Below are 13,660 nucleotides of genomic sequence, written 5' to 3' on the forward strand. Positions count from 1 at the left end.
AGTAGTTCATCACAGAAATCAGTTCTAGTGATTCCTACACCAATCAGTGAGGAAGTTAATGATGATGATCATGAAACTTCAGATCAAGTTACTACCGTACCTCGTAGGTCAACCAGAGTACGATCCGTACCAGAGTGGTACGGTAATCCTGTTCTGGAGGTCCTGTTACTTGACCATGACGAACCTACAAACTATGAGGAAGCGATGATGAGCCCAGATTCTGCGAAATGGCTTGAGGCCAGGAAATCTGAGATGGGATCCATGTATAAGAACAAAGTGTGGACTTTGGTTGACTTAGCCGATGATCGGCAAGCAATAGAGAATAAATGGATCTTCAAGAAGACTAACACTGACGGTAATGTTACTGTCTACAATGCTCGACTTGTTGCGAAAGGTTTTCGACAAGTTCAAGGAGTTGACTACAATGAGACCTTCTCACCCGTAGCGATGCTTAAGTCTGTCCGAATCATGTTAGCAATTGCCGCATTTTATGATTGTGAAATTTGGCAAATGGATGTCAAAATTGTATTCCTTAATGGATATCTTAAAGAAGAGTTGTATATGATGCAACCAGAAGATTTTGTCGATCCTAAAGGTTCTAACAAAGTGTGCAAGCTCTAGCGATCCATTTATGGATTGGTGCAAGCCTCTCGGAGTTGGAATATACGTTTTAACAGTGTGATCAAAGCATATGGTTTTATACAGACTTTTGGAGAAGCCTGTATTTACAAGAAAGTGCGTGGGAGCTCTATAGCACTTCTAATATTATATGTAGATGACAGATTGTAGATTGGAAATAATACAAAATTTCTGGATAGCATAAAAGGATACTTGAATAAGAATTTTTTAATGAAAGACCTCGGTGAAGCTGCTTATATATTGGGCATCAAGATCTATAGAGATAGATCAAGACGCTTAATTGGACTTTCACAAAGCACATACCTTGATAAAGTTTTGAAGAATTTCAAAATGGATCAGTCAAAGAAAGGGTTCTTACCTGTGTTACAAGGTGTGAAGTTGAGTCAGACTCAATGCCCGACCACTGGAAATGATAGAGAGAAAATGAAAGTCATTCCCTATGCCTGAGCCATAGGTTCTATCATGTATGCAATGTTGTGAACCAGACCTGATGTGTGCCTTGCTATAAGTTTAGCATGGAGGTACCAAAGTAATCCAGGAGTGGATCATTGGAGAGCGGTCACTAACATCTTGAAATACCTGAAAAGGACTAAGGATATGTTTCTCATTTACGGAGGTTACAATGAGCTCGTCGTAAATGGTTACGTCGATCCAAGCTTTGACACTGATCCGGATGACTCTAAGTCACAAACCGGATACATATTTATATTGAATGGTGGAGCTATCAGTTGGTGCAGTTCCAAGCAGAGCGTTGTGGCGGGATCTATGTGTGAAGCGGAATACATAGCTGCTTCGGAAGCAGCAAATGAAGGAGTCTGGATGAAGGAGTTCATATCCGATCTAGGTGTAATAGCTAGTGCATCGGGTCCAATGAAAATCTTTTGTGACAATACTGGAGCAATTGCCTTCGCGATGGAATCCAGATTTTACAAGAGAACCAAACACATCAAGAGACGCTTCAATTCCATCCGCGATCAAGTCAAGGAGGGAGACATAGAGATTTGCAAGATACATACGGATCTGAATGTTGCAGACCCGTTGACTAAGCCTCTCCCACAAGCAAAACATGATTGTCGATGTCAAAATCAGTGGATCTTGGGTAGGGGGTCCCGAACTGTGCGTCTAGGCGGATGGTAACAGGAGGCAGGGGACACGATGTTTTACCCAGGTTCGGGCCCTCTTGATGGAGGTAAAACCCTATGTCCTGCTTGATTTATATTGATGATATGGGTAGTATAAGAGTAGATCTACCACGAGATCAGAGAGGCTAAACCCTAGAAGCTAGCCTATGGTATGATTGGTGTTATTGTGTCCAACGGACTAAACCCTCTGGTTTATATAGACACCGAAGGGGGCTAGGGTTACACGGAGTCGGTTACAAGGAAGGGGATCTACATATCCGTATTGCCAAGCTTGCGTTCCATGCCAAGGAGAGTCCCATCTGGACACGGGACGAAGTCTTCAGTATTGTATCTTCATAGTCCAACAGTCCGGCCAAAGGTTATAGTCCGGCTGTCCGGATACCCCCTAATCCAGGACTCCCTCAGTAGCCCCTGAACCAGGCTTCAACGACGATGAGTCCGGCGCGCAGTGTCGTCTTCGGCATTGCAAGGCGGGTTCCTCCTCCGAATACACCACGGAAGAATTTGAATACAAGGATAGTGTCCGACCCTGCAAAATAAGTTCCACATACCAACGTAGAGAGAATAATATTTCCACAAATCTAATCTGCTGACACGTTTTGGCAACATGACATCATGCCATGGCCCGGTGATTATTTGAACCGTTTTTTCCTTAAGCAGCCCTGCCCATAACGCGAGGCGGTTTCTTGACACGTCTTGTCAAAGCAGAGATTGTCTTCCCCTTATTACGGGATTCTCATCAATACAGTCGTGGGTAACCCAACCGTGTCTAGGACTCCTAGATTTTAGGCAAGTCCCAAACGGCCACAAGGAGGACGCTTGATATTCGCCCTCTTTATAAAGGGACAAGGCTTTTAATTTTTTTCCTCCCGTGCTCAATCGAATCCTTCCCCCGCCTCGAGTTCTAACACCAGGTCAGGTGCTTCGGACCTTCAATCATGTCCGGATCCAGCCTTTAAGGCCGGTGGATGCCTTCCTCCATCATGGAGGAGGTCATCAAGAAGTTGAGGGAGGCTAGATACCTGACCGCCGAAATTTCGCATAGGCTGCCCACCCGAAGGCAGGTCATCCCTACTCCTGAACCCAATGAAGACATCGTGTTCATCTCCCACTTCCTCCGAGGACTAGGCCTTACTCTGGATCCTTCCGTTAGGGGTTTGATGTTCTATTACGGGCTTGATTTCCACGATCTAGCCCCGGATTCCTTTCTCCACATCTCGACATTTATTGTCGTATGTGAGGCCTTCCTCCGCATTACCCCTCACTTCGGCCTGTGGCTCAAGACCTTTGATGTGAAGCCGAAGACGGTCGAGGGGCAGTAGGCAGCGTGCGAGCGTGCGGGGATTGCTGGAGCTCCGTGGCCGAAAGGTTCCTTTCCAGAGGTGTCCAGATTATGGCAATGGGAGTGGTTCTATGTCACCGTTCCCAGAAGTGCCAAGTGGGTAGCTTCCCCGCCTTTCGCTCGGGCCCTCCACCACAAGTGATGTCATGGATCAGCAGGGGGCTGAGCTGGGGTCCAGCCAAGGATGTGCCCATACTGCAGAGCCGCATCCGGGATCTCTTCGAGGGAGATTTTAGTTTGGTTATGGTAGTGCAAGTCATGCTGGTTCGTCAAGTCCAGCCTTGCAAACGCCGGCCCCTCCGCATGTGGGAGTTCAACCTAGAAGGACCGCGTACTATTCAGAATTTCCTTGGCCTGACGCATGAGGAGATGTATAATCATTCTTCAGACCTCAAATAGAGTGTCCGGACACTACTGAGGACGTGGGCCTGAGCAGCAACCGCACCGCGGCCCAAGTAAGTAATTCTCTAGCCGAACACACTGTCTTTCATTTATCATGACGTCATTCTGAAGAATCGGTTTTTGACCAGGACTAGATAACAAAGGCGAAGATGATCCGGTGTTCGGCCCCCCTTCCTGAAGGCTTGGACAATCCGGTGCTGGAGAAGATGCTCGAGCCAGCACCTTACCCGGTGCCCTCAAAGGAAGATGAAGGGGGGAATAAAGAGGGCGAAAGAGGGCCTCCACCGCTACCTATTCCAACCGAGGGAACGAGCGCCTCTGTGAGGGAGGATAACCAAGGGGAGGAATCTGACATTCTCTCACCCCGGGGAAGGAAGAGGACTACCTCTTAAGATCCGGATCCAAGGTTTCCAAATGGGAGAAGAAATCTCCACCAGAGGGTCCTGCCTTGGAGGATGCTCTTGCCGCACAAAGTCCGCGCGGAGAACAGCCCTCTAACGAGCTGTAAGTAATCAAAAAGTACTTTAATAGTGAAGATATACTACTTTACCTCTGAGGAAAATAACCGAAGCATTTATCTTGCAGTTTGGATCTTAGCCCTTCTCAGCAGAGCTCATCTTCAGGGGGTCTTCTTCCGGAGATGATGGAGAGCGAAACGCCTCCCCCGGACTTCCCCACTCAAGAAGGGGGCGACCTTGAAGTGTCGTCAGGAGGGCCTCACCGGATCAGGTGAGGCCAGAAGATAATCCTATGGTTGCCTGAAGTCCCCAGTATCCGACTCTTGAAGAGAGCAACCAAAAGAATCCGGCACCGTCTGGTATGCGGTCGGATGCACTGAGGGATCTGTTAGAGTGAGCAACTATCTCAGAAGAACACCATACGTTGATGGGTATGGTGATTGAAAGGATTTCGTCCGCCGAAAGCGGGTTGCATGAAGCCTTTATGAGTCTACTGACGGGTTTTGAGGTACATGAAGTGATATACATTTGTGATAGTACCGCACATTTTTAGGTGTGCCCTGTGTAGATAGTAGCCCCTGAGACTCTGGTTGTTGTCGAGAACGGCGGCAAACAGAGGATTGTAGTCCCAGGTAATAACCAGACCGCCTTCATGTGCAAGTGGTTGAAGCTCCGGTGGCTAGCCGGACTTATGGGTTTGCCGAACTAAAGCGACAACTGGATGCGGCGGATGCCGACATCGAGCTTGTTAACAAGCGGCTCGACGAGGCATAGGGTAGGTGATTTTTCTGGTGAATGTCACATAGTAAGAGCAGCGTGATGCTAGTTTCTTTAATATGTTGTGACTGCAGATGGAGCTGCCACCATGGAGACCCTTTGGGCGAAGCTTGCCCGAGCCAAGGAGCAAGCAAGGAGTAATAATGCAGCCGCTTTGAAGGCGGCCGAAGAGTTAAGAGCCGACAAGGCCGCGCATAGTGAGACCAAAGAAAAAATGGCCAAGATGACTGTAAAGTTGAAAGACACTGCCAACCGCTACCAGCTTCTTGAAGAAGAAAATTGGGCGAAGGCGATGGACCTGGAAAAGGCCACGATGGCGACCAAATACACCCGCTCTGCAATGAGCAAAGAAGGAGGAACTGCGTGAAGCCAGGGATATTGTGGTTGGGAAGCCCTTTATGCTGTGGAGGAAGTTTGGAGATCCTCGGTATGCCCCTCTAGATCGGCTGTGGAGCTCGGCAGACGCATATCTGGACTTGGCGGCGAGCGAAGTCGATGCGGCCGAATACTTCCGAGATCAAACAGATCGTGAAGTGGACAAACTGTTCTGGTCGCAATTTAACGTTCCAGAGCGTCCGCTTCCATTGACTGATCAGCTTGCCGAATGGGCCGAGCTGAATAGATTGTCCGGACTCGCCATGAGGTCTGTTGTAGATCATCTGTGGTTGGAAAGGACAAAGCCGAACAGTTGTTTTAGTTTGGTGCAGCAGTTCCTTGATGCGGTGCCGCGCATTAATGCGATGAAGAGGTCGGCATGCATAGAAGGCTCACGGATGGCCCTTGCCCGTGTTAAGACATACTGGGCGGAGATGGATGCCACCACTGTTGCGGCGCAGGGTTCGGCAATAGGCCGAGTGGCTGCCGAGCACTATTTTGAAGAAGTTCTTGAAGGCGCTCGTTCAATAGAGGCCCAGTGCTCGAAGAGTATTATGTTTGACTGACATGTATTCCCATTGTAAAAACAATATTTTATTGAATTTATCAAGGCTTTATTTATAATTTTGCCCAAAAGTAATATGATGCCTCCTGTGCAGCCATTTACATATATATGTATATAACCTAAAAGATTGCAGTCGTCGGCTTTAGCCCCCACGCATATAATGTGGGGGTGTTCGCAGAAGACGCGTTTTCACACTTAATCCAACGTCTTCGTCCTATTAATGAGGTGATAGCGCAGCGAACTAGGCAACCGGAATATAATGCTTTAACACTTTCACTTAGCCAGAGGAGTTTGACAGTGGGGCTACTATATAGCCCCTGGTGGCTCCGCACTCGTTCGAATTCGGGGTGCGTACATGCCTGGCCGGGAAACGGCCCTTCATTTAGGCGGAGGAATCCCGAAGATTCCGATAGGTCATCGAGTGGTTGACCAGTCTCACGCTATATCATGACAGTCAGTTTTCGGCTTTCTCTACTGAGGTGCTCGTCCGGATGAACCAGGGCACAATTGCAGTAGTTCTCCTGGTGCCGCCTTAGCCGATAGAGCGGAACGTAAGGCAGCAAAACACAGGAGCTGGGCAAACCCAACATTTGACCAAAGACATGATTCGGAGCTGATGCATATAAGGCCAAACTCGCGACGCCAAACACTCCCTAAGGTATTCGGTCTTTATGGTGTAAACCGGGCCTAAACAGTGCCCTTTGTAAGAAGCCCCTGGTGTCCAGGTACGTGCGTTATTCTGACGTGGCCACATGCCAATACGTCAGCATCCTTCTCAATAGTACTGAGAATCCAATGGATGTGTATCAACAAGAGACAGTAAGAAAGGTTTACGCAGGGTCTTAATCTAAAAAGAATCCTTGGAACGGGTCCCTGCTGCACGTCTGCGCCTGTGTCTCCGTTGTGCCGTATCCTGGACGGGTGTAGCACGACGGTCATCTGTAAAAGAGAGGAACTTAGGTGAAAAGTTGTCGTGCAAAAAGTTAGCTTATATTAAAGAAACCATGTACAATTCAACATGAGCGAAAATTGCCACTTGTTTACGCGCGTGGAGCCCCTTGTTTTTATAACAGGGGTGTGGCCGTCGAACCTGTGTGGATTTCATATAGCTACGCCAGACACGCCTGACCGTGTCCGTGGTCTTGACGACCTATCAAATGCTTTAGTTGGTGAGGCTGTTTTAGTGTGCGGCTGCCAAGGCAGTCGCACTCTCTTCGGCGCACAAGGATCGCTCACTATTTCCACTTACTGTAATGATGCCACGTGGACCGAGCATCTTAAGCGTGAGGGAAGCGTAATGCGGTATTGCATTGAAGCGAGCAAAAGCTTCGCGTCCGAGTAGTGCTTGATAGCCAGTTTGGAACGGAGCAATGTGGAAGGTTAAATTTTCTCTACGGAAGTTATCGGGGAAGCCGAATATAACCTCTAGTAGTAGGGAGCTCGTGCAATGAGCCCCTGAGCCTGGCGTTACTCCTTTGAAGGTAGTATTGCCGTGGCGAATTTTTGTTGGGTCTATCCCCATTTTGCGGACTGTGTCTTGGTATATCAGGTTTAGACTGCTGCCACCGTCCATCAGGACTCGTGTGAAGAGGTATCCGTCAATTATTGGGTCTAATACCAAGGCAGCCCATCCTGCACGCCGGATACTTGCTGAGTAATCCCGATGGTCGAAAGTGATCGGTTGAGACGACCAGTGGCAGGACTCCGCGGTGATAGGCCCTTGGGCATATTTCTCGGGGAGTGCCGCTTTGTTTCTCCCCTTGATCACATGTAACACGTTTACTGTTTTGACTTCTGCTGGAAATTTCTTTTGTTCCCCAGTGTCTTGCTTGAGAGGCTCATCCTCGTCTTTGCTTGGTGTATCCTCCCCCTTGTGTACGGCGTTGAGCTTGCCGGACTGCTTGAAGACCCAACATTCTCTGTGGGTATGATTAGCGGGTTTACCACAGGTGCTATGGATTTGACATATTTGGTCCAGAATTTTGTTTAGGCTGGACAACTCGTCTCTATTGCCTTTGGAGGGCGGCTTTTGCTGATCTGGCCGAGAGCTGCTGAATCCGGCGTTTACCGTCGTGCTCTTCGGGCTGTCTTCTTTATTCCGGCGCTTATTTTTACTGCGTCGGGATTTGCCGTTTCCATCCCTGTCTTCGGATGTATTTGGGTTGCTGGTGCTGCATCGGGCTAACCAGTTGTCCTCGCCCGCGCAAAAGCGGGTCATGAGGCTTGTTAATGCTGCCATTGTTCGCGACTTTTCTTGGCCGAGGTGTCTGGCAAGCCATTTGTCACGAATGCTGTGTTTGAAAGCTGCTAAGGCTTCGGCGTTCGGACAGTCGACTATTTGGTTCTTTTTAGTAAGGAACCTGTTCCAGAGTTTTCGGGCTGACTCTCCAGGCTGTTGAGTTATATGACTTAAATCATCTGCATCCGGTGGTTGGACATAGGTCCCTTGAAAATTTTCCTAAAAGGCGTGCTCGAGCTCTTTCCAACTTCCAATGGAGTTTTCAGGGAGGCTTTTAAGCCAGTGCCGAGCTGGCCCTTTGAGCTTGAGGGGTAAGTATTTAATGGCGTGGAGATCATCTCCTCGAGCCATATGGATATGGAGGATGTAATCCTCGATCGAGACCCCCGGGTCTGTTGTTCCGTCGTATGCCTCTATGTTTACGGGTTTGGATCCCTCTGGAAATTCATGGTCCAGCACCTCGTCGGTGAAACATAGGGGGTGTGCGGCACACCTGTATTTGGGTGTACCGTTGTGTTCAGATATTTGTTGTGTTGCATTGCTTGCAAGAGCGTGCTTTCTTGGCCCGTAGATAGATCTGGTTGGGCCATCTCTTTGATGCGAGTCCTCGTGTGGATCATGTGCCGGCTTGTGTGCGGCGCTGTGTGCCGCTCTATGTTGGCCGTGAGGTCGTCTATCCGACCGGATGGCTGCTTTGTTTTTTGATTGGGGGGGCTCTCAGGCCTCCTCATCAAATTCGGGTAGTAGCTTTCGCTTCGGGTAGCTCTTTGTGTGGCGACTGCCGCCATATTTGCATGCGGTGTTGAGTACTTTGCTCCATCTGATTCTGAGTGCATCTTCCGCGGTCTTCAGCTTCCGCTTCTGCTTTTTCAGGCTACACGCAGTGGTGACGAGCCTTTTATGGAGGTTCTTCTGCTCCAGGAACTTGTCCGGCGTGAGGTCATCCGGACTGTTATCTTTCCGGGGGACGGGTTGTTCGGTTTGACTATCGAAATTGCCTTGTTCAGACGGTTGCTCGATGCCATGTTCGTCATCCGCCGACTCGCCCTGCTCTGTGGCTGGGTCTGTATGGCCATTGTTTCTGTCGAGGCGGGGTTTGGAGCGGTGCTTGCGCCGCCGCTTTGACTTCTTTTGGAGGGAACGATCCTTCGCTGCATCCTCCCGTTCCTCGTCGTCGTTTCCTTTGGGTGTGTCCACCATATATACATCATGAGATGAGGTGGCTGTCTAGTGCCCTGTAGGCGCTGGTTCCTGTTCGTCTCCTACATCATCGTCCATACCGTCGATGTCTTCGGAGTCGAAGTCGAGCATGTCGGTCAAATCATCGACAGCGGCTATGAAGTTGGTGGTGGGTGGGCGTCGAATTTCTTTGTCGTCCGCATCCCAATCCTGTCGATCATAATCCGGCCAGGACTCTCTTGATAAGGAGAGAGACCTTAGTGAGTTCAGTATGTCGCCAAAGGGCGAGTGCTGAAAAATATCCACGGTGATGAACTCCATGATCGGCGCCCAATCAGATTCGATTGGCAGGGGCGCGGATGGTTCAGAGTCCGGAGGAGAGTCCGGTGATGGGGAGTCACGGGCCTCGCGAAGGATAAGGTTGGTGTTCGGTTCGATCTCCGTTGAGGCTGCTGCCTCCGCGGTGGGGTCTAACCACCCGCCTTCGGATGGCGCAGTTAGCTCCGAATTAAAGGTCGGAGCGGCTGCAGGTGTGGTCTCCAGGACACTGTTCGGTGGCAGAGCTAAATCATGCCCATCGTGACAGTGCGGCGCACTCGGCAGGGGCTCGAATCCGTCGAAGATCAAGTCTCCGCGGATATCGGCCGTGTAGTTTAGGCTTCCAAACTTGACCTGATGGCCAGGGGCGTAGCTTTCAATCTGCTCCAGATGGCCAAGCGAATTGGCCCGCAGTGCAAAGCCGCCCAATACAAAAATCTGTCCGGGGAGAAAAGTCTCACCCTGGACTGCATCGCTAACGATGACCGAAGGATCCATCAAGCCTGATGATGACGACACAGAGGAACTCTCAATGAAAGCACCAATGTCGGTGTCAAAACCGGCGGATCTCAGGTAGGGGTCCCGAACTGTGCATCTAGGCGGATGGTAACAGGAGGCAGGGGACACGATGTTTTACCCAGGTTTGGGCCCTATTGATGGAGGTAAAACCCTACATCCTGCTTGATTTATATTGATGATGTGGGTAGTGCAAGAGTAGATCTACCACGAGATCAGAGAGGCTAAACCCTAGAAGCTAGCCTATGGTATGATTGTTGTTATTGTGTCCTACGGACTAAACCCTCCGGTTTATATAGACACCGGAGGGGGCTAGGGTTACACAGAGTCGGTTACAAGGAAGGGGATCAACATATCCGTATTGCTAAGCTTGCCTTCCACGCCAAGGAGAGTCCCATCTGGACACGGGACGAAGTCTTCAGTCTTGTATCTTCATAGTCCAACAGTCCGGCCAAAGGTTATAGTCCGGCTGTCCGGATACCCCCTAATCCAGGACTCCCTCAATGATCAACACCAAGACTCCATGGGTGTTAGAATCATTACTATGTAATCTAGATTATTGACTCTAGTGTAAGTGGGATACTAAAGGAAATATGCCCTAGAGGCAATAATAAAGTTGTTATTTATATTTCCTTATATCATGATAAATTTTTATTATTCATGCTAGAATTGTATTAACCAGAAACTTAGTACATGTGTGAATGCATAGACAAACAAAGTGTCCCTAGTATGCCTCTACTTGACTAGCTCGTTAATCAAAGATGGTTAAGTTTCCTAACCATAGACATGTGTTGTCATTTGATGAACGGGATTACATCATTAGAGAATGATGTGATGGACAAGACCCATCCGTTAGCTTAGCATTATGACCGTTTAGTTTTATTGCTATTGCTTTCTTCATGACTTATACATGTTCCTCTGACTATGAGATTATGCAACTCCCGAATACCGGAGGAACACTTTGTGTGCTATCAAACGTCACAACGTAACTTGGTGAATATAAAGATGCTCTGTAGGTGTCTCTGATGGTGTTTGTTGAGTTGGCATAGATCAAGATTAGAATTTGTCACTCTATGTATCGGAGAGGTATCTCTGGGCCCTCTCGGTAATGCACATTAATAAGCCTTGCAAGCAATGTAACTAATGAGTTAGTTGCGGGATGATGCATTACGGAACGAGTAAAGAGACTTTCCGATGACGAGATTAAACTAGGTATGATGATACTGATGATCGAATCTCGGGCAAGTAACATACCGATGACAAAGGGAATGACATATGTTGTTATGCGGTTTGACCGATAAAGATCTTCGTAGAATATGTAGGAGCCAATATGAGCATCCAAGTTCCGCTATTGGTTATTGACTGGAGATGTGTCTCGGTCATGTCTACATAGTTCTCGAACACGTAGGGTTCGCACGCTTAATGTTCGATGATGATTTGTATTATGAGTTATGTGATTTTAAGACCGAAGTTTGGTCGGAGTCCCGGATGAGATCACGGACATGACAAGGAGTCTCAAAATGGTTGAGAGGTAAATATTCATATATTGGAAGGTTGCATTTGGACATCAGAATGGTTCCGAGTGGTTCAGGCATTTTCCCGGAGTACAGGGAGGTTACTTGAACCCCCCAGGAGAAGTATTGGGCCTATTGGGCCTTATTGGAGGAGCGATGAAGACCATGTGAGAGGGGCGTCCCCCCTTGCCCAAACTGAATTGTACTAGGGGAGGGGGCCGACCCCCCTCTTTCCTTCTCCCTCTCTCTTCCTTCCCCTTTTCCCTCTCAAGTGGAAGGAAGGAGGGGGGGCGAATCCTACTTGGACTAGGAGTCCAAGTAGGAATCCCCCCTTATGGCGCGCCCCCTTAGGTTGGCTACCTCCCCCCCCCTTATATACGGAGGCGGGGGGCACCCCAAATGCACAATGGACATCTCTTAGTCGTGTGCGGTGCCCCCCTCCACAGTTTACCACCTCGGTCATATCGTCGTAATGCTTAGGCGAAGCCCTGCACCGGTAACTTCATCATCACCGTCGCCACGCCTTCGTGCTGACAGAACTCTTCCTCTTCCTCAACTGGATCAAGAGCTCGAGGGACGCCATCGTGCTGAACGTGTGCTAAACACGGAGGTGCCGTACGTTCGGTGCTAGGATCGGTTGGATCGTGAAGACGTTCGAGTACATCAACTGCGTTACTAAACACTTCCGCTTTCGGTCTACAAGGGTACATGGACACACTCTCCCCTCTCGTTGCTATGCATCTTCTAGATAGATCTTCCATGATCGTAGGAAAATTTTGAAATACTGCTTTCCCCAACAGCATGAGCAACTGATGTCTACTACGCAACTTTATTCCTTTTGACTCATGTTGGGCCTTCAAACACAGAGTTTTGTAGGACGGTAGCAATTTTCCCTCGAGTGGATGTGTAAGTGCATCTAGTGCCACCCTTAGATGGTTTTGGAGTATTGATGACAAACTTGGTTGAGGGACTAATGTGTTTGTGAGAATTGCAGGATAACACAGGTAGTAGTCCCATATTGATTCGGTTTACCTACCAGAGATGACCCCTAAAAATGTATGAAGAGACTGAAGACAATGGTGGTCTGTGAAGATATTCACTGTGAAGATTCTGACATGAGAAGACATTCGCATGAAGACTATGGAGTGCAAAGGCATAGTTGTTTCGTAGTTTCCTTTTCTTCTTTGTTGAGTCATAGGAACCACCGTACTATTAAGTGGGGTCCAAGTGAACAAAGTCAGAGTGTTTGATGTGATGCTCAACCAAATCCTATGTCTTCGAGCGAAGACAATGAGAGCAAATCTTATCCAGAGCTGGATGAGTCAGCTTTACCTGTAGCCCAAGTCAAGCTGCCGCATGTGTTTGAAATTTGACTGTTGGACACGTGTCAGTTCCTTAGTGACCTAGGGTCATTTTGGACAAATCAGGTCGGGTTGCCTCCTGGATATAAAAAGCCCACCCCATACACCATAAATTGGTGTCTGCTTAGAGTTAGTGCACGGCTTTTGTCGTTTGAGAGCAACCCACCTCCGAAGCATTTGAGAGAGAGATCCTTGCAAGGACAAAGCCCTATACACCCAGAGCCAAAAGAGTGTTAGGCATCACTGAAGTCTTTCTGTCCACGTGATCTAAAGACTTGTTACACTTGAGGACTGTGAATCCTCCAGCCGGTTAGGCATCGCGTTCTAAGCATCCAAGAGTCATTGTGGATTGCCGGTGAATGAAGTCTGTGAAGGTTTGGAAGTCTACCTTGAAGACTTACCAGAGTGATTGGGCGAGGACTGTGTGTCCTTAGCTCAAGGGGAATAAGGTGAAGACGCGGTCTTCTGAGTTAAATCTTAGCCTCCCTAACCAGGCGTACAGTTGTCACATCAACTGGCACTGGTCTACCAAATCTTTGTCTTCACCAAGCTACTGGTTCTATCCTTCACTTCCCTTTACTTTACAGTTTGTCTTCGTGAAGTCATTGCCTGCTTGTATGATCTGATTGACATCACTGAGTAAAGACTGTTTACTGCTTGGCTTCATACTGTCTTCCATCATGAACCACACTACCTAGCTGCTGATAGTCTTCATGCTTTCACTTCATTGCTTACTTGACTATGGCCTGCCTAGAGTAGTCTACCTTCCGCTACATATCAATAGGATCATTTCTACTGTTTGTCTTCAAAGCCCCCATGTTTTGAAGAATTTC

The sequence above is a fragment of the Triticum dicoccoides genome, chromosome 3A, assembly GCF_002162155.2.
Source record: "Triticum dicoccoides isolate Atlit2015 ecotype Zavitan chromosome 3A, WEW_v2.0, whole genome shotgun sequence".
NCBI classification, from domain to species: domain Eukaryota; kingdom Viridiplantae; phylum Streptophyta; class Magnoliopsida; order Poales; family Poaceae; genus Triticum; species Triticum dicoccoides.